This window comes from Hordeum vulgare, chromosome 1H, assembly GCF_904849725.1.
Source record: "Hordeum vulgare subsp. vulgare chromosome 1H, MorexV3_pseudomolecules_assembly, whole genome shotgun sequence".
Classification (NCBI taxonomy): domain Eukaryota; kingdom Viridiplantae; phylum Streptophyta; class Magnoliopsida; order Poales; family Poaceae; genus Hordeum; species Hordeum vulgare.
The window spans coordinates 157,505,996-157,527,703 of record NC_058518.1 but is presented as its reverse complement, the minus strand read 5'-3'; positions in this window follow the sequence as shown (position 1 = coordinate 157,527,703).

The following is a 21,708-nucleotide window of genomic DNA, read 5'->3' as shown; positions in this document are numbered from 1 at the left end:
CTGCGGGTCCCATGGCCAGACGGGACCTTGCAGCTAGCGGGCCCCTCCAGCGACAAGAAAAGAATCTCGTGGGCCCCCTGGCCAGCCGGCGAGGCTGCCAGCCGGGTCCCACTCTTGTACTTTTATCTAGATTATAGGTTGGTGGGTTCATTTATAAAACCCCCGGGCCCCCCTCCATGTAGAGGGTCAGTCAGCTTAGCACACACACCAACCACATAGGAGAGGTAGACACGAGTCGTCTACTCCTTCTTCCCCCTCCGCATACAGCTCCCGGAGCACTTTGTAGTCCCATTCATACATCATACACTCCGGCAGGATTAGGGGTGTTATCTCTACGGAGAGCCCTGAACCTGGGTACATCGTGTGTTCCATGCTTGTACCAACCTCGTTCCCAGCGTCCTCCGGTGCCACTTCAGTTCCCACCATCTTTAGCCTACCCATGGCTTATGTTGTGAGTATTCACCGACATTTGGCGCCCACCATGGGGCCGTCCGCGGCATTGGCTAGCTTCACGCGCTGGGCGTGGGCCCGCACTTACACCACGGGATACATCGCGTCCGGACAGATCTGCATGCCCGTGGAGCCTGCCTTCCCTATCCGTCACGCGGATTTGGACGGGGAGTCCGATGACGAGGTGCCTCCCAGCGTCGTCGCCGCTGCTATGGTGAACCTCAGCGTTCTCTTTAGTAATCTGCACATCAACGGTGGACCTCGCTACTTTGGCGAGGACTTGGATGTCGAGGCATTATGCGCCAGCTTCAGTAGGCTCTCTATCGCTGAGACGCCTACCTTCGACGTGTACCCCAGCAATGTACTCGTCTTCGATGGCCCTCCGCCGTCTATGGGGTTCTTCACCCCGTATCATGTCGCCACCGTCTCCAACATCATGGAGGTGATGGTCATCGGCGCTAGCACCAGCACGGCTCATGGCAAGGCGTCAGCGGACGCTGGTGAGCCTGTTGCTGTCACCGCTGACACTCTTCAGGATGCGCTTAACGGCCTGAAGACGCCCATCGCCGCCTCCACAAACCCCAACGACGCGCGGGCCTCGATGGAGGAGGCTTGCAGGCAGATCTTGGAGGAGGGCATCGCCATCGCCTCGGCTAAACACCGGATGGATACCACGCAGCTTGACTATAACTCCGCATATGGCCTCACCCCGGTTTCCGAGGCCCCTGGCCGGCTTGCCTCGGTGCGCGGCCGTGACCGTGTCATCGCCGAGATTCTAGGCGGCAAGCAGCCCATCTACGAGACTCCTGCAGCCAACTTACGGGCGGCCCAGGCGGCCATGGCAGAAATGCCAAGATTGGAGGCCGAGGAGCACGCCTTCCAGGAGAAGCGGGTCAAGGATCACCTTGATGCCGCCAACGAGCAGTAGACACGGCTTGACCCCAGTAAAGCTCAGTCGGAGTCTCCGGGACCCAATCCTGGAGCGCGCCGTAACCCCACCGGTCATCAGCAAGCCAAAGGATCTTCCTTGCATCGCACTTCCGGTCGGAAGGGCGAGGGCAGCAACGACAGGCGCTCCCAGCGCCAGACCGAGCACACTTCAAGCCAGTGTCACGGAGATGATGAGAGTGATTCATTGTATGAGGTTCCTCGTCCGGGGAGGACCCATGCTACCGGCTCACAAGGCTCCCTTTCGATCGCAGCTCGGATTAGCGCACGCGTCCCTCGGGGCGACCACAACGCCCGCAGCCGTCTCAATGCACTGGCGCAGTCAGCTCTTCTCAAGGAGGATGGTCCCATCGGTCCGACGTGCTTCGGCCCCCGGATCCGAGGGGAGCCGTTTCCCCGAGGCTTCACTCTGCCTCGGGACACCCCCAAGTACAATGGCACCGCTAAGCCAGAAGACTGGCTGATCGACTACAGCACCGACGTTGGCATTGCCAGGGGTAAGAAGCGTGTAGCAGTCCGCTACGTGCCTCTCATGCTGGACAGCTCGGCTCGGATGTGGCTTAACAGCCTTCCAGCCGGCAGCGTCAACTCATGGGTTGATTTCGAGGAGGCGTTCGTCCGCAACTTCACCGGCACCTACAAGCGCCCTGGCCGGCCTCGCGAGCTGGCCATGTGCGTCCAGAGGCCCGATGAACCCCTTCGCCGCTACGTCACGCGCTGGACGGGGCTTTGCAACTCCTGCGAGGGAGTGCATGAGGTACAAGCCATCCAATACTTCATCGACGGCTGCCGAGACGACACTCTCCTCAAGCACAAGATCATGTGCTCCGAGCCCACCTCTTTGGCGGTGCTCATGGCCAAGGCGGATAAGTACACCACGGCCGACTCCATGATGCGGGTCAAGGTGACCGCCTCAGACAAGGTTGTTCCCACGCCGGCTACTCCCAAGCCGGCTGGGGACAATCGAGGCGGCCAGAACAACAACAAGCGCAAGGCAGATCAGCTAGATTTGCGCTCCAACAACAAGTTGGTAGCCAACATGGAGGGAGAGGCGCTGGCTACTCAGGCCGGCTCCCAACAAAGGCGGACCAACAAAGGCAACTGGCAGCCCAAGCAGACCTTCGAGCAGATGCTTGACATGCCCTGCAATATGCATTCTGGGGCACAACCCTCTACCCACACCCTTCGATAGTGCAGCTTCGCACGGCACTATCGCAAGGGGAGGGCGTGCCGGCTGCCCCAGGTGCCTAGGTCGCGCCTCAAGCTCTAGCTCCCGGTCCTTCTCCGGCTCCGCCGCCGCCGCCTCACGACGATGGTCGCCTTCACAACGACTACCCCCATCAAGATGGAGCATTCGTCGTCTTCACCAGTGAAGGCGACGACAAGCATAGCCAGCGCCAACGCCGGTGTGAGGTGAATGCCACGATCCCCCCGGTTTGCCAATACATGCATTGGTCTGAAAAGCCCATCACATGGAGCCGGGTCGACCGTCCTACGGTGATGCCCAACCCGGGCTCATACGCGCTCGTCCTCGACCCTACCTTCGCCTTCCAGAGGATCACGTGCTGGTTCTCCTGGGTGTTGGTCGACGACGGCAGCAGCATCAATACCGTCTACCTTGACACCCTCCTCAAGCTTAGGATGAAGGAATAGGACGTCTTGCCGACTAGCACTGTCTTCCATGGCATCGTGCCGGGACAGTCCTGCTGCCCGATCGGCAAAATCCAGCTGGACGTCCTTTTCGGTGACAAGGCTCACTTTCACCGTGAGTCCATATGGTTCGAGGTGGTGGATCTCAGCAGCCCGTATCACGCACTACTGGGCAGACCGGCTCTGGCCAAGTTCATGGCTATCCCCCACTACGCCTACCTGAAGATGAAGATGCCGGGTCCAAAGGGCATCATCACCATTGCTGGCGACTACAAGAAGTCGCTTGAGTGTGCACAGGACAGCAGCCGCCTGGCCGACGCCATGGTGATTGCTGAGGAGAGAAGGCAGGTTGACCGGCTCGTGGCTCAGGCTACCGAGCAGCCGGCGATCCCTACTCCTCCGTCCTAGTCGTCCGGAGAAGGCTCCTTCAAGCCAGATAAAGAAACCAAGCAGGTGCCACTCGACCCTACAAACCCCAAGAAGTGTGTCACCATCGGGGCTGGCCTCGGCCCCAAATAGGAAGGCGAGCTCATCGACTTCCTCCGTGAGAATCGGGACATCTTTGCATGGTCCCCCAAAGACATGTCGGGTGTTCCGAGGAAGTACGCCGAGCACAAACTTCACGTGCGACAGGATGCAAAGCCGGTGAAAAAACCTTTGCGCCGCTTCGCCGAGGGGAAGCAGCGCACAATCGGAGAAGAGATTGCCCGGCTCCTTACAGCCGGGTTCATATGGAGGTTTTCCACCCGGACTGGTTAGCCAATCCAGTCCTGGTGCTGAAGAAACACAACACCTGGAGAATGTGTATCGACTACACAAGCCCGAATAAGGCATGCCTGAAAGACCCTTTCACGTTGCCCCGGATAGATCAAGTGATCGACTCCACAGCCGGCTGCGAACTGCTGTCATTTCTGGATGCTTATTCCGGCTACCATCAAATCAAGCTCGATCAAGCTGATCGCCTGAAGACCTCCTTCATCACGCCCTTTGGGGCCTACTGCTACACCACCATGACGTTCGGACTGAAGAACGCTCGTGCAACATTCCAACGCTGCATGCAGCAGTGCTTACTACCACAGATTGGCAGAAACATCCACGTCTATGTGGATAACATCGTCGTCAAGACCAAGCAGCACTTGGGGTTCCATACGGGAGACGTTTTCCAACCTGCGCGAGTACAAGATCAGGCTCAACCCAGAGAAGTGCGTCTTTGGGGTTCCATACAGCAAGCTCTTGGGGTTCTTTGTGTCCGCTCGCGGCACCGAGGCGAACCCCGAGAAAATCGGCACAATCGAGTGGATGGTGAAGCCGGCTCGAATCCTAGACGTCCAGAAGTTCGCCGGCTGCCTGGCCTCCCTTAGCCGGTTCGTCAGCCGGCACAGTGAGAAGGCCCTTCCACTCTATCATCTCATGAAGAAGACGACAAAATTCGAGTGGAACAACCAGGCGGACGAAGCCTTCCGCGACCTCAAGCGGGTCATCTCGAGCCTGCCAATCTTGGCAACGCCGGCTGAAAGGGAACCCATTCTCATATACATTGCAGCGACCACTCGCGTGGTTAGTGTAGTGCTGGTAGTTGAACGTAAGGAGAAGGGCAAGGTACTGTTAGTGCAACGCCCTATCTACTACCTCAGCAAGGTCTTGTCCGCCTCCAAGCAAAACTACCCCCACTACCAAAAAATGTGTTATGGTGTTTACCTTGCCGCAAAGAAGTTGAAGCAATACTTCCAAGAGCATGCCATCACTATGGTGAGCACTGCTCCACTTTCAGAAATCATGGGTAACGTGACGCGACTGGCAGGATCGCCAAGTGGTCCATCTCCATGTCTGACCACGACATCCGCTACGAGCCTCGCACTGCCATCAAGTCTCAGGTGGTGGCCGACTTCCTTGTCGACTGGGTTGAAACCCGGTTTGAGCCGCCGCCTCTGGATTCCACTCATTGGCGGATGCACTTTGACTGCTCGAAGATGCGAACTGGTCTGGGAGCCGGCATTGTCTTGACGTCTCCGAAAGGAGACCAGCTCAAATATGCTCTCCAGATTCAGTTCACCGCCTCCAACAACGTCGCCGAGTATGAAGCGCTCGCTCACGGCCTCCGGCTTGCCAAGGAGATTGGCATCCAGCGGCTCCTCTTCTTCGGTGACTCAGACCTTGTGGTGCAGCAAGTCTCTAGCGAATGGGACGCCAGGGACGCCAACATGGCGAGCTACCGCTTCCTCATCCAGCAGCTCAGCGTCCCTTTCGAGGGTTGCGAGTTTCACCACGTGCCCAGGGCGGACAACGAGGCGGGAGATACATTGGCCAAGATTGGCTCCACAAGACAAGCCATCCCAGCCGGCGTCTCCTATGAGCAGCTGCACAAGCCATCCATCAAGTCGTCTCCACAGTCGGCATCAATTTTCATGCCGGCTGATCCCTCGGTGCAAGCATCGTCGGCTACACCAACTGCGCCGGCTACAGCTCTTGTGCCGGCTGCACTGGCTCTGCCGACTCCAATTGCGGCACCGGCTACAACCACTTCGCCGGCTACGACTACTTCGCCGGCTACAACAACAAATTGGGCTCCACCAAGCCTCGAATCATGTCGTCTCGAGGCCCAGTGGGTGGACGTCATGGAGGTAGAGGGCGAGCCGACTACCACGATGGCATCAGAGACAGAGCGTCTCGAGCCCGCGACTGCTTCATCAAGAGTGGGGGCTGCAAAAGCCCCTGACATTCAGGTCGAGACGGAGCCAGCCCTTGTGTCGGCTCTGTCGTGGGCTCAACCCATCCTGGCCTTCCTTCTTCTTGGCGAACTTCCTCGAGAGGAGGCGAGCGCAAGGCAGATCCAGCGCCGATCTGCAGCCTAGGCCATCACCTATCGCGAGCTGATTCGGCGTAGAGTGACTAGCGTGTTTGAGCGTTGCGTCGAATCAGAAAAGGGACAGGAGATCCTCAGAGACATTCACCAGGGGGAGTGCGGGCATCATGCCGCCTCTAGAACCCTGGTGGCTAAGGCGTTCCGCCATGGATTCTACTAGCCCACGGCCCTCGAGGAGGCCATGGACATGATCAACAAGTGTGAGGGCTACCAACGCTTTGGCGCACAGAGCCACATGCGGCCTTCGGCCCTCAAAACCATTACCTTGTCATGGCCATTCGCCGTCTGGGGGTTGGACATGGTGGGGCCATTCAACACGGCTCGCGGTGGCATGACTCACCTCTTGGATGCCATCGATAAATTTACCAAATGGATCGAGGCTAACCCATCAAGAAGCTTGACGGACCCATAGCCGTCAGGTTCATTATGGACATCTTTGTTCGATACGGCGTCCCCAACAGCATCATCACCGACAATGGCACCAACTTCGCCAAGGGTGCTTTGACACTCTACTGCTCCAAGGTAGGCATCCGACTCGACTTGGCGTCAGTGGCACACCCCCAGTCTAATGGCCAGGTGGAGAGGGCCAATGCCCTAATCTTGGCCGGCATCAAGCCAAGACTGGTGGCACCACTCGTTAGGTCAGACGGCTACTAGATCGAAGAGTTGTCGGCAGTACTGTGGAGCCTGCGCACCACACCGAACCGATCAACCGGCTTCACCCCATCCTTTGTGGTATATGGGTTCGAGGCTATCATCCCTATGGATGTTGAGTTTGACTCGCCTCGGGTCACCCTATACACAGAAATAGAAGCGAAGGAGGCAAGAGAAAACGGCGTCGATCTACTCGAGGAGGCACGGGACCTAGCCTTGAGCCGGACGGCAATCTGTCAACAGAAGCTGAGATACTACCACAGCAAGAAGATGAATCCCCTCTCTTTCAGAGAGGGGGACTTGGTTCTTTGAAGAATCCAGCAAACGGCCGGCCAGCACAAGCTCTTATCCTCATGGGAGGGCCCCTTCATCATCAGCAGTGCATTGCACAACAATGCTTACTACTTGATCGATGCCCAGAAGCCAAGGAAGCGCAAGAGGGACGACTCCGGCCTAGAGACGGAACGTCCATGGAACATGGCGTTGCTTCACCCGTTCTATTGCTAGAAGGCAAGTAAAAAACATGGAAAGAGCATGCCCATATGTATCTTTCTCCCTCTTCGAGATTTCTAATGAATGCAATGAAAAGAGCATACACATATGCTTCTTTTGAGATTCATGACTAGAGTCTTCACTCATTCTGCGAGTCCCTTGGTCTGGCTCAAAGGGGCTCGGGGGCTTGCTAGCCACCCGAACAACTTCCTTAAATTGTATAAGAACACATAGTGTATGCCGGATCGATACCTAGTCGTCTCGTAACAGCTACAGACTGGCTCCCGGCTGTCCAGCTAGCGAGGCGACGCGAGGTAAGGCCGGATGCATATAAAGTTCGACTACAAAAAGGTTGTCGGCTTGGGTTGGTTCAATATTTTTACGATCTTATTCTAGACGACCTCTCAGGGTTTGTGTTTGAGTCATTAAGTCTTGAAGGCTTCAAAAAATCTAAGTCCAATATTCCCAAAGGCAGAAGCCTCGACCCAGTCACAGACCGGCTCCCGGCTGGCGGGCTGGCGGGGTAGATGCTAGAGGGAGTAAAGGGGTTGGAGAAAAAGAAGTTAAGCATGAATCAAAAGATGAAAACATAAAGCAGCACGCATGGCATTACGAATATAATGCAGAATTCATATGTTCAAAAGCATTGGCCCACGGCCGAAGTTCATTACACACCCCAAGTGGGTGGAACTGTTGGACTGTCAATTCATTGTAGACAACCCAAAAAAACAAGACCGGCAAAGGGGCGGCGGCCTCGTCCGTTGCCCCGGCTGCTGCTCTTGAAGTGGTGGCTTCACCCTTGTCGGCTGCACCCAATGCGGTGGCGACATCTCCTCCCCGAGAGCTTTTGGCTTCGTCCTTGGCAGAGTCGGCATATGCCTCGCCGCTGGAGGCGGCGTCTTCCACCTCATGGGCCGCCTCGTCGGAGCTGCCATCGGCATCATAGGGTTGAAAACCATTCAGGTCCTCAGGTACCACGTTGTCGTCTTCACCCCGCTCCAAGTTGAGCTCATCTGAGGCGGCATACAAGGCGATGTCACTGGCCCTCCCACGCATCCGGTCCTTCACGGCCCGTAACTCCCCCTCCGAGTCATCGCGCTGCGCGACGAGCTTGCCCAAGTCCAGGTTCCAGTACCAGGACTTGGCCAAGCGCAAGGCCATGTAGGCTCCAGCACGCGCGGTCGAGGCGTGCCAGGCGTCAAGGCGATCGTCGCCGGTCGCAAGCCAGCGGGATAGCCGTCTCATCGACACCGGCTCCACAGCATCAGGCCACAGAACCTTTATCATTGACGAGCCCGTGCTCTGAAGCCGCTCCACGGACATGGCCAGGGCACGTAGGCGGGCTCTGAGGCCCACGCCAATCTCCTCCACACTCCAACCGGTAGTGACGCCTACCTCCTTCCCGGCAACGCGGCGCTCCTCGCGGCTGACCTCGACAGCCGTGTCAGCCGCTTCCCGTGTCTCAGGAAAGAAACCTGGGATAGGGGAAAGGGTGTGAAGAAGAATAAGAAGAGGAAGAAGCAAAGAAGAAAATTCAAGACATAATAAAGAGGACTTACGGTCGAAATGGTCGTTAGTCTTGTGGGCATTCTCCACGGCCTCGAGCTCCCGCACCTTTCTCACTTGAGTGGCGCAGGAGACTTCTTCCTGGAGGGCTGCGGCCATCTCCAGCGCCTTGGCCAGCTACGCCTGCCTCTGGATCAGGTCCTCCTCCTTCTCCTTCAGGGCAGCATCCTTAAGTTTCATCTCCTCGAGATGAGCCGTCTTGAGACGCTCCGTGTCGGCAGCATAGGACTCGTCCTTCTCCTGCAGGGTGGCGCGCAGCTGCTCCTGCTTAGTCTGGCAGGCCGCCTCGAGCTCCTTTTTCCCCGTTTGGAGAAGATCCAGCTGCCGGTCTGCCTCGCGCAAGGCATCCCGCTCCGTGACGGCCTCGCCCAACCGGACCTGAAGTTCGGCAACCTGGCCGTCAGCCGCCTGGTTCTGAGCCGGCAGCGTGTTATACGCCTGCACGTGGGCATCGTAAAGGTCCTACGAGCAAAGCAAAGAAGAAGCAAAATAAGATCTGGCCTAGTTAATTCGTAACCGGCCCGATTCTCGGGGGCTACACCGAGTAGGTGCGCTAGTGCGCCCCCACTAAAAAAGCAAAGACAAGGGATAAGCTCGAAGAGATTCAGCCCGACCAATGCTTGGCCGGCCCGATTCTCGGGAGCTACACCAAGTGGGTGCGCTGGCGCGCCCCCACTGATTCAACAGAAAAAATCAAAACCAAGATGAGGAGGATGCAAAGGATGAAGCACTCACACTGGTGCGCTCCTCCAAGCGCTCCAGATCGCTGTCTGCCACGCGCGCTGCCTGCTCCACCTTGTACCGGCTGCTGGCAAACGGCGACACCAGCTCCTGGACGCCATGAAGTGTGGTTCCAGCACGCAGCGTCTGGCGCTCAAGGTTGGCCGCTTGGCAAGCCTTCATAGGCCGGCTCCCGGCTCTGGGGTCGGCTCCTGGAGCAACCGGGCCACGGTTGGTGACGACGATGGTGCCATCTCCGGGCATCGGTCTGGCAGTCGGCTCCATCGACGTCCCAGCCGGCACCGTCTCCGCAACAGGAGGTGGATTGGCCGTGTCCGGCGCATCCATGGCCACCTCTGGTGCGTACAATTTCAGCTCCGGTGCGTCGGCCGCTGCCTCGGCCTCCGGCGTCTCGGGGATCTCCTCGAGGTCCACTAGCGCAAAGGCGTCCGGCTCAGACGGCTTGGCCGCCTCGGCCCTCTGGGTACGCCTCGGGGCCGCCTCGCTAGCTGGCTCCTCCACGCGAGCACGCGTGGAGGGGTCATGTCTAGCCTTCGTGCGCCTCTCCGTGGGCTTTTCAGCCCGGCTGGGCTGAGATTGGCCCTCGGCCATCTTCTTCGCCGCCACCTCCCAGCAGCGGGCAGATTGTTCTTCAATTTCCTTCTGGGCAGCATCAGCTGCTGCCCAGCCGGCTTGCTCAGCGGCGGAGGCGGTATCTTCCTCTACGTCCTCTGCCTCCCTGCCAAGTGTCGCTTTGAGTAACAAGTCTTCGCGCGAGACAAATCAAAAAAGGGAATGAAAAGGCACCCTTACCCCGCAACGATGTGCACCTGCCTCCTGCCGGCACCAGCACGCCGCTTCTTAGCTCCGCCTACTCATCTTCCGGCTGGAGGGCCTATTGCGACGCGCTCAGGGGCCGACCTGGAAGCTGGCACCCTTGCCTTTCTTCCGGGCCACCTCGCCAAGACCGGCTGTCTCGGTCGCATGGCGGCGACCACGCGTCAGGGGTGGGCTGGTGACCTCCTCCACCCCATCGGAGTCTTCCTCGAAGGGTGCATCAGATAAGGGGGCGGTGTCTCGTCATCATCCGTCCAATCAACAATGGAGGGCTTCAGATGCTCACCAGACAGCTCAGAGCCCTCCGACTCCAGCGCATCCTCCAAATCCTCGGAGGCGGCAGAGTGTGGCTCGATCATGCCCTCATCCTCGATCTCCGAGGCATCGTACGTCACCACATCGGCAGCAGGCGGGTTGAGCACTTGCAAGTTCTCGAACAGCTGTGCAATGGAGTCGGCGGCCGGCTCAAAAAGAAGATCGACTACTTCAACAAATGACAAGAACAACATCAATAAGATTGCTTACCAGCGGTGGCGGATGGGCCCTCTCATAAGGGACTAGCCCCCACTCCCAGTTCCCACCATCATCGAGGTGGGCGATGGACATCTGGTTCACACCCCGAGCCCCGCGCCGACTGTGAAGTTCTTGGTGGAGAGCCGGCAGGGATCATACCGGCCGCCCATCCGGCAAACCAGATGGGGCCGCCTCTGCAGGGGCATGATCCTGTGGGAGATCATGGTGGTAAGCAGGTCGCGGCCGAGGAGGCCGCGATTCTTCAAGCTATCGAGGTAGGCGCCGATCTGCGCTACCTCACGAATCGGCTTCGGATACTTGGCCTGCCAATTCAGCCTCGCCATCGGAGGCTCGATTTCAAAGGGTGGCAGGTTGAGGGCGTCGTGTGCGGGGCTGGTGTTCTTCACGTAGAAGAAGCCTCTCTGCCACTGCTTGATGGATTCTTGCAGCGGCAGCTGGGGGAAGCCGGACTTCGACCGATGGTGCACCAGTGCAGCTCCGCACGGCGTCATTGGGCGAGGGCCGTCGATCTTCTCCAGCTCGGCCTTCTCCATCTTCTTGGACTGCTGCTTGAGGAAGAACAAGCTCTGCCAGAGGTCGAGGAGAGGCTCAATCCCGAGGAAGCCCTCGCACAGGACGACGAACGAAGCCAGTTGGAGAATGGCATTCGGCGCCAGGTGGTGCGGCTGGAGGCTGAAGAAGTGAGCCAGTTGGAGAAGAAGGTGCTCGCCGGAAGCCCGAAGCCCCTGTAGAAGTGCTCGTCGAACACGACGACCTCCCCCACTTGCGGCGTCTGGGCGGTTTCGGCTTTGGGGATCCGCACCGTCACAAGAGACCAGAGGCAGCATTCGGCGATGGCGGAGCGCCTCGATGTGGCCGTCGCATATCTCGCTGCCGAGCCAGGCCCCGTTGGATGAGCTCTTCTTGGAGGAGGAGTCGCTCGCCATGACTGCGGGCAACGGGCGCTTGGGAAGACTGGCGGCGACGGGTGGCACGACGGCGACGGAGAGGATGAAGACGAAGGCAGACGGTCTCTTTCTCTCTGGGCTCATGGAGGAAGAGAGCATCGATGCGGGGCGAGAGAGGGGCGAATGGCCTCCTCGGTACCCCCGCGCCCCATTTAAACCCCACGAAGGATCGTGGGGAGGGGATCCGGTGTGCACAAAGACCCCACTAATCCCGTTTATTACAAGCGGTAACGCTTCCCGAGACCCAACTGTCGCGGAGTAAATCCGCAGAGGATCCTCCGCACGGGGGCTGAGGGGGCGTCGTGGCGGGACCCAGGGCCCAGGCCCGGTCCCGTCACCTGCGTAAACCATCATCACGTCAGGCCGGGCCTGGCACGTGGCGCGTTCTACATGGCCTACGACGAAGCCGAGGCGTCGCTAGGAAGCCAGTCGGCTTCTGAGCCGGCGTCCCCTGCTGCAAGCGGCGGCAAGAATACAACAACAAACAATCAAGCCGGTCAGGCCACCTGCTCCAAAGCGGCGGGCCTCCCCAGCTTCGGGGACTACTGTTGGGGGAATAACCCGGGGTAGGCTCAGCGAACCTGCTCCTTTACCTTCAGCCTAAAAGGAGTAAACAGAACAATTCTACAAGGCCCAAATCCCATGGTCGGCTAGGAAGGACCTACCGGCTGGGGGCTGAGGCGGCCAACTCTCTGGCTGGCCAGGAAGCACCTGCCATCTAGAGACGAGACGGCTACCTCCCCCTGGCCGCCTAGGCCAAGCCAGCCGGCTAGAGTCGAGGCGGTCATACCCAGGCCGGCTAGCCAAGCAGGCTAGCCGGCCAGGGATCTCAAGTCACATCGTACCGTATGTCATGACAAGACCGTACGGTTAAAGGTGGCTATGCGTCACCAAAGGTACTGGATCGGAATGCACGGCAGGTACCAGCGTCGGCGGCCATGCCACTGACCTCCTCCGGCTCTGATCCATCACCCTGCAGAGTGTCGGCCGTCAAACTCCCACTCCATTACTGCACTCGGCGTGGGAACAATGGAGACGGCCGTACCGCCTGCCCATGACAAATCTTGCTCAATGACGCCGGACGTATAACATGTATCCTGCATAAACCTTACGCGAGAGCCTTATTGGCTAGCCGGTGGATCCCACGGCTAGACGGGACCTTGCAGCCGGCGGGCCCCTCTAGTGACAAGACAAGACACCCGTGGGCCCCCTCTTGTACTTTTATCCATATTGTAGGTCAGTGAATTCATTTATAAAAACCCCCGCCCCCCTCCATGCAGAGGGTCGGTCAACTTAGCACACACACTAACCACATAGGAGAGGTAGACACGAGCCAGCTACTCCTTCTTCCTCCTCTGCATACAGCTCCAGGAGCACTTTGTAGTCCCATTCATACATCATACACTCCGGCAGGATTAGGGGTGTTATCTCTATGGAGAGCCCTGAACCTGGGTACATCATGTGTTCCATGCTTGTACCAACCTCGTTCCCAGCGTCCTCCAGTGCCACTTCGGTTCCCACCGTGTTTAGCCTACCCATGGCTTATGTTGTGGATATTCACCGACACTCGCCCAGCCGGTTAACGAACCGGCTAAGGGACACCAGGCAGCCGGCGAACTTCTAGACGTCAAGGATTCGAGACGGCTTCACCATCCGCTCAATGGTTCCGATCTTCTTAGGGTTCGCTTCGATGCCACGAGCGGACATGAAGAACCCTAAGAGCTTGCCACCTGGAACCCCGAAGACGCATTTCTCCGGGTTGAGCTGGATCTTGTACTCGTGCAGATTGGCAAACGTATCACTCAAGTCTTCAAGGAGACTGAAATGCTACTTGGTCTTGACGACGATGTCATCCACAGAGACGTGGATGTTCCTGCCGATCTGCGGCAGGAGGCACTGCTGCATGCAGCGCTGAAACGTGGCACCAGTGTTCTTCAGACTGAACGTCATGGTGGTGAAGCAGTAGGCCCCGAAGGGCGTGATGAAGGAGGTCTTCAGTCAATCTGTCGGATCCAGCTTGATCTAATGGTAGCCGGAATAGGCATCCAGAAAGGACAGCAGTTCGCAGCCGGCTGTGGAGTCGATCACTTGATCTATCCTAGGCAAGGCGAAAGGATCTTTCGGGCTTGCCTTATTCAAGATCGTGTAGTCGATACACATTCGCAATGTGTTGTTCTTCTTCAGCACCAGGACTGGATTGGCCAACCAGTCCGAGTGGAAAACCTCCATTATGAAGCCGGCTGCGAGCAGTCGGGGGATTTCTTCTCTAATAGTGTCGCTTCCCCTCGGCGAAGCGGCGCAAGGGTTGTTTCACCGGCTTGTTATCCGGCCGAACATGAAGATTGTGCTCGGCGTACTTCCTCGGAACCCCTGGCATGTCTTTTGGAGACCATGCAAAGATGTCCCGATTCTAACGGAGGAAGTCGACAAGCTCGCCTTCTTATTTGGTGCTGAGGTTAGCACCGATGGTGACGCACTGCTTGGGGTTCGCAGGGTCGAGTGGCACTTGCTTGGTCTCTTTGGCCGGCTTGAATGATCCCTCGCCGGCCGACTGGGATGGTGGATTAGGGATCGCCGGCTGCTCGGTAGCGTGAGCCACGAGCCAATCGATCTGCCTTTTCTCCTCAGCAATCACCATGGCGTCGGCCAAACGGCTGCTGTCTTGTGCGCACTCGAGCGACTTCTTGTAGTCGCCAGCAATGGTAATGATGCCCTTTGGACCCGGCATCTTCATATTGAGGTAGGCGTACTGCGGGATGGCCATGAACTTAGCCAGAGCCGGCCTGCCCAATAGCGTGTGGTAGGGGCTGATGAGATCCACCCCCTCGAACCAAATTGATTCTCGGCGGAAGTGCGCCTAGTCGCCGAAGAGGACATCCAGCAAGATTTTGCTGATCAGCGAGCAGGACTGTCCCGGCACAAATGTCGTAGAAGATATTACTAGTCGGCTGGAGGTCCTTCTCCTTTAGCCCAAGCATAAGCAAGGTTTCGCGGTAGAGGATGTTTATGCTGCTGCCGCCATCGACCAACACCCGAGAGAACCGGCAAGTAAGCTTCTTGGAGGCGAAGGTGGGGTCGAGGACGAGTACGCATAAGCCAGGGTTCGGCATCACCGCAGGATGGTCAGCCCGGCTCCACCTAATGGGATTTTCAAACCCATGCATGAATTGGGGAACTGGGGGGACCGTGGCATTCGGCTCACGTCGGCGTTGTCGCTGGCTGTGCTTGTCATCACCCTCGCTGGTGAAGACGACGTAAGCTCCGTCTTGGTGGGGGTACTCATCGTGGAGACGGCCATCGTTGTGAGGCGGCGGTGGCGGAGCCGAAGCCGGCCCAGGAGCCGGAACACGAGGCACAGCAGCTGCCCCTCGGGGAGCTGGCAGACCCTCTCCTCACGACAGTCGATGTGCAAAGCTGCTCTGCCGTAGGGTATGAGTGCCCGGCTTCGCCCTAGTATGCGTCTTGCATGGCGCATCGAGCATTTGCTTGAATGTGAGCTTGGGCTGCCAGTTGTTTTTGTTGGCTGCTGTCGTTGAGACCCGGTTTGAGTAGCCGGCGCGTCTTCCTCCGCGTTAGCCACCTGCTTGCTTGCGAAGCGCGAATCGAGTTGATCCACCTTGCGCTTGTTGTTCTGGCCGCCTCGGTTGTCGCCAGCCGGCTTGGGAGTAGTGGGCGTGGGGACAATTTTGTCCGAGGCGTTGACCTTGACCCGCATCGCGGAGTTGGTCGTGGCGTACTTGTCCGCCTTGGCCATGAGCACCGCTAGAAAGGTGGGATCGGAGAACATGAGCTTGTTCTTGAGTAGAGTGTCGTCTCGGCAGCTGTCAATAAAATATTGAATGGCATGTACCTCATGCACTCCTTCGCAGGAGTTGTGCAGCTCTGTCCAATGCGTGACGTAGTCGTGAAGGGGTTCGTCCGGCCTTTAGACGCACATGGCCAGCTCGCGAGGCCGACCAGGGCGCTTGTAGGTGCCAGTGAAGTTGCGGACCAACGCCTCCTCGAAGTCAACCCAGGACTTGATGCTGTCGGCTGGAAGGCTGTTGAGCCATGTCCTAGCCGAGCCGGCCAGCATGAGAGGCACGTAGCGGACGGCTACGCGCTTGTTGCCCCGAGCGATGCCGACTGCGGTGGTGTAGTCGATCAGCCAATCTTCTGGCTTGGTTGTGCCGTTGTATTTGGGGGTGTCCCAAGGGAGAGTGAAGCCTCTAGGAAACGGCTCCCCTTGGATCCGAGTGCCGAAGCACGCCGGACCGATGGGGCCATCCTCCTCAAGAAGGGATGACTGTTCTAGGAGGTTGAGGCGTCTGCAAGTATCGTTGTCGCTGTGCGGGACGCGAGGGCCGATCCGGGCCATGATTCGAAGGGTGTCTTCGGAGCTTGTGGCGTTGGCCCCCTCCCGATACTTCGGAGGAGGAACCTCACGCACCGAATCCCCCTCGCCGCCACCATCTCTACGACGCCGGCTTGAAGACGGCTCGGTCTGGCGCAGAGAACGCTTGTCTTGGCTGCCCTCACCCTTCCGGCCGGAAGTGCGATGCAAGGAAGAACCCTCGGCATGATGACGACCGTTGGGGTTACGACGTGCTCTGGGATCGGCTCCCACAGACACCGATTGTGCTTGACCAGGGTCAAGAAATGACTGCTGCTCATTTGCGGCGTCAAGGAGATCCTTGACCCACTTCTCCTGAAGGACACGCTCCTCGCCCTCCAGGCTTGGCATTTCTGCCATGGCCGCCTGAGCAGCCCACAAGTTGGTTGTCGGGGTATCGTAGATGGGCTGCTTGCCGCCTAGGACATCGACAATGACCCGGCTGCGGCCACGGACCGCGCCGAGCCGGCTAGGACCATCAGCATCCGGAGTGAGGCCGTAAGAGGAGTTATACTCACGCTGCACGGCCTCCATCCGACATTTAGCCGTGGCGATGACAATGACCTCCTCCAGGATCTGCCTGCGAGCTTCCTCGAGCGAGGCCTATGCGTCGGTGGGGTTTGCGGAGGTGGCAATGGGCGTCTTCAAGCTAGCAAGGGTAGCATGAAGCGTATCGGAAGCACCTGCAGTGGGGTCAGCCGCCTCTGCTGATGCCTTGCCGTGTGGCTTACTGGTGCCACCGCCAATGACCATTACCTCCATGAGGTTGGAGACGACAGCGACGCGGTGCGGGGCAAGACAGCCCACAGACGATGGCGGTCCGTCAAAAAACAAGCACCTCGCTAGGGTACTCGTCATGCGCAAGCACCTCCACAAGGGAGAGCCTGCTGAAGCTAGCGCAAAGCGCGTCGATGCCCTTGCCAAGATAGCGAGGCTCATCGTCGAGGCGCAAGTTGCTGAAGAGATCACCGAGGTTCGCAACCGCAGCGATGACAACACTAGGGAGTGCCTCGTCGTCAGACTCCTCATCAGAGTCCACGAGAAGGACTGGAACATCAACTAGCATCGCACAAACCTCCTCAAGGGCAGGCTCCACGAGCATGCTGATTGATCCGGACGCGAAGCATCCGGCGGTGTTGGCGAAGGGCCCCTCCCAGAGCGTAAATCCGGTCGATGCCGCGGATGGCCCCACGGTGGGCGCCAAATGTCGGTGTTTGCTCACGACATAAGCCATGGGTAGGCTAAAGTGATGAGGTGGAGACCGAAAGGACACCGATGGGCTCTGGGAACAAGGTTGGTACAAGCGAGGAACGCACGATGTAGCCAGGTTCGGGGCTCTCCGTAGAGATAATACCCCTAGTCCTACTGGAGTGTATAATGCACTAGTGAAGCTACAATGTGCTCCTTGAGCTGTTCGACGGAGGAGGAAGAAGGAGTTGCCGGCTCGCTTCTGCCTCTCTTGTGTGGGTGTGTGGGTGTTGGATTGACCGACCATGTGCATGGAGGGGGTCGGGGGGTTTATAGACGAACCCACCGACCTACAATAAGGATAAAGGTACAGAAGTGGAACCCGGCTGGCAGCCTCGCCGGCTGGCCATGGGGTCCAAAGTGGTCTTGTCTTGTCGATGGAGCGGCCCGCCGGCTGTAAGGTCCCATCTAGTTATGGGACCTGCCGGCTAGCCAATGAGGCTCTCGCGTAAGGCCGATGCAGGACACGTGTAGTACGTCCAGCGTCGTCTTGCGAGATTCGTCATGGGTTGCCAGTACGGCTGTATCCACCGTTCCCACGCCGAGTTTGGTAATGGAGTGGGAGTTTGACGGGCTGACACTGTGTAGGATGATGGATCGGAGCCGGAGTAGGTCAGCGGCATGGCCGCTGATGATGTACCTGTCGTGCACCCCAAACTTGTACTCATGCTGACGCGTACGCGACTTTGATCATGGGGCCTCGTCATGACCTACGATCTGATGTGACTTGAGCTCCCTGGCCGGCTAGCAGCCTCGCTAGCCGGCCCTAGGAATGGTCGTCTCGCCCCTAGCCGGCCAGCGCATCCTTGGCGGCCAGAGGGAGGTAGCCGTCACGCCTCTAGCCGGCAGGGGCTTCCTATCTAGTCAGAGGGATTTGGCTGCCTCATCCCTAGCTGGCGGAAGTTTCCTAGCCGGCCAGGGGGATTGGGTCGTATAGAACGAGTTGCAATTTTCCTTTAATGTAGAAGGCAAAGGAGTAGGCTTGATGAGCCTACCCCGGGGTTATCCCCCCGTCACATGGTGATGATCATCTACGAGAGGGAGATTGAATCTACATACCCTTGTAGATTGCTAAGCGGAAGCGTATATAATGTGATTGATGTAGTGGAACATCTTCGCGATCCGAATTGCAGTTCGTCCCGCGATCTCATCACGATCCATCCCGCGATCCCATCACGATCCATCCTGATCTAGTGCCGAACGGACGACACCTCTGTGTTCAGCACACGTACAGCTCGATGACGATCTCCGCCTTCTTGATCCAGCAAGAGAGATGGGGAGGTAGATGAATTCTCCGGCAGTGTGACGGTGTGCCAGCGATGGTGGTGGATTGATGTCCCACAAGCGTATGGGATCGTAGCAGTTTTTGAGGGTAGAGTATTCAACCCAAATTTATTGATTCGCTCACAAGGGGAAGCTAAAGAATATTCTCAAGTATTAGCAGCTGAGTTGTCAATTCAACCACACCTGAAAGATTAGTGTCTGCAAGCAAAGTATCAGTAGCAAGGTAGTATGATAGCAATGACACCAGAAAAAGCTTTGACAATCCCCGGCAACGGCGCCAGAAAAAGCCTTGTTGGTGGGATGTTAGCACCAACAAAGTCTTGCAACAAGTAACAGCGGAGTAGCAAGGAACAGTAGTAGCAGCAGCAAAGTAACAAGTAACAGCAGTAGTAGCAGCAGCAAAGTAACAACAGTAGTGATAGTAGCAAAGTGGCCCAATCCATCTTGTAGCAAGGGACAAGCCTAGGAAAAGTAACATAGCAAGGACCAGTAGTAAAAGACTCGTAGGCAGTGGATCGGTGATGGATGAGTGTGACGGATGTGATTCATCATGTAACAGCTATAACACGGATAGATATGTGGCTAGCTCCCGTTCGTCAATCTAATGTAGGCATGTATTCCGTATGTAGTCGTACGTGCTTAGGGAAAAGAACTTGCATGACATCTATTGTCCATCACTCCCGTGGCAGCGGGGTCCTAATGGAAACTACGGGATATTAAGGTTCTCCTTTTAATAAAGAACCGGACCAACGCATTAACACGCGGTGAATACATGAACTCCTCATACTATGGTCATCTCCGGGAGTGGTTCCGGCTATTGTCACTCCGGAGTTGCCGGGTCATAACACATAGTAGGTGACTGCAACTTGCAAGATAGGATCTAAAACACACATATATTGGCGACAACATAATATGTTCAGATCTTAAATCATGGCACTCGGGCCCTAGTGACAAGCATTAAGCATAGCCAAGTAGTAGCAACATCAATCTTGAACATAGTGGATACTAGGGATCAATCCCCATCAGGAACTAACTCGATTACATGATAGATCTCATCCAACTCATCACCGTCCAAGCAAGCCTACGATGAGATTACTCACGAACGATGAAGAGCATCATGGAATTGTTGATGGAGAAAGGTTGATGATGACGATGGCGACGATTTCCCCTCTCCGAAGCCCGAAACGGACTCCGGATCTGCCCTCCAGATGAAGAACAGGATGTGGCGGTGCCTCTGTATCGCAAAACGCGATGAAACCTTTTCTCTGATTTTTTTAGGCGAAACGAAAGATATAAGACTAAAATTGGGGGCGTTGCTGACACGTGGGCCCCACAAGCCCTCATGGCGCGGCCATAGGGGGTGGCCACGGCCCAGGGGCTTGTGGCCCACTAGCATGCCCCCTCATGTGGACCTTTGCGCAGCTATTTTTCTTTTATTCTAGAAAAAATCTCCGTAAATTTTCAGGACGTTCCGAGAACTTTCATTTCTGCACAAAACAACACCATGGCAATTCTTCTTAAAACAGCGCCGGTCCGGGTTAGTTCCATTCAAATCATGCAAATTAGAGTCCAAAACAAGGACAAAAGACATCAGAAAAGTAGATACGACGAAAACGTATCAACTCCCCCAAGCTTAAAGCCTTGCTTGTCCTCAAGCGACTCAGTTGACAAACTGAGAGAGACAAAACAAAAACTTTGACGAACTCTGTTTGATCTTGTCGTTGCAACTATATCTAACTCACAGTCAAAATTTCAGCAACATCACAAACAAACCACAAAAGCAAATAACATCTAGGTCTCATGGTAAACTCATATCATTGGCATAATCAACTAGCGAGCAAATAATAATAAGCCTCAAGTGTCAACACTTCAAGCAAAACAACATGAAGCAATACGCATAGATGGTATCTTGCTAGCTCTTTCTGAGACCGCAAAACATAAATGCAGAGCACCTTAAAAGAACAAGGACTGACTAAACATTGTAATTCATGGCAATGAAGATCCAGTCATAGTCACACTCAGCACAGTTAAAAGCAAAGCATAAAAAGGACAGAGGTGCTCTCTAATTGGTGCTTTTGTAAGAGGAGGATGACTCAACAGGAACATAAATAGACAGGCCCTTCGCAGAGGGAAGCATTGATTTGCAGAGGTGCCAGAGCTCAAGCTTTGAAAACAGAGATAATAATTTTGGGTGGCATGCTTTCATTGTCAACGCAATGACTAAGAGTTCTCAATATCTTCCACGCTACACATGCCATAGGCGGTTCCCAAACAGAAAAGTAAAGTTTTGACTCCCCCACCACCAATCAATCACACTCCACGGCTAGCTGAATCCTCGCGTACCGTCCAAACCAACATCAATCCTGGGGGAGTTTTGTTTGCAATTATCTTTTCGATTTGAGCATGGAACTGGGAATTCCAATTACCGGCCCCTTTCTCGTGAATGATAGTGAATAAACACATATTGAGGATAACACGCCTAGCATAGAAGATACCAATAGCCCCCTGTCACCACATGAGCGGTTCGGGCATGCAAAAAAATTATTTCTTGAAGGTTTAGAGAGTGGCACATGCAAATTTACTTGGAACGGCATGTAGATACTACACATAGGAAGGTATGGTCGACTCATATGGAACAACTTTGGGTTTATGGAAGTGGATGCACAAGCAATATTCCCGATTAGTACAAGTGAAGGCTAGCAAAAGACTGGGAAGCGACCAACTAGAGAGCGACAACGGTCATCAAAATGCATTGAGATTAACTAACATTGAGTGCAAGCATGAGTAGGACATAAATCACCATGAACATGAACATCATAGAGGCTATGTTGATTTTGTTTCAACTACATGCGTGAACATGCGCCAAGTCAAGCACTTGAAACATTCAAAGGAGAATAGCATCCTATCATACTACATCATAGTCATCTCAACATTCATGTTGGCAACCAAGGCAAACCATTATAAGCTCCTAGTTAAATAAGCATGGCATAAGCAACTATGATCTCTAAGTTGTCATTGCAAACATGTTTCTCTCACAACAAAGCTGAATCAGTCATGATGAGCTAGTCATATTTACAAAAAAAAATAGATCGAGTTCATACCAGCTTTTCCACGCTCAGTCACTTCATCATATATCGTCATTA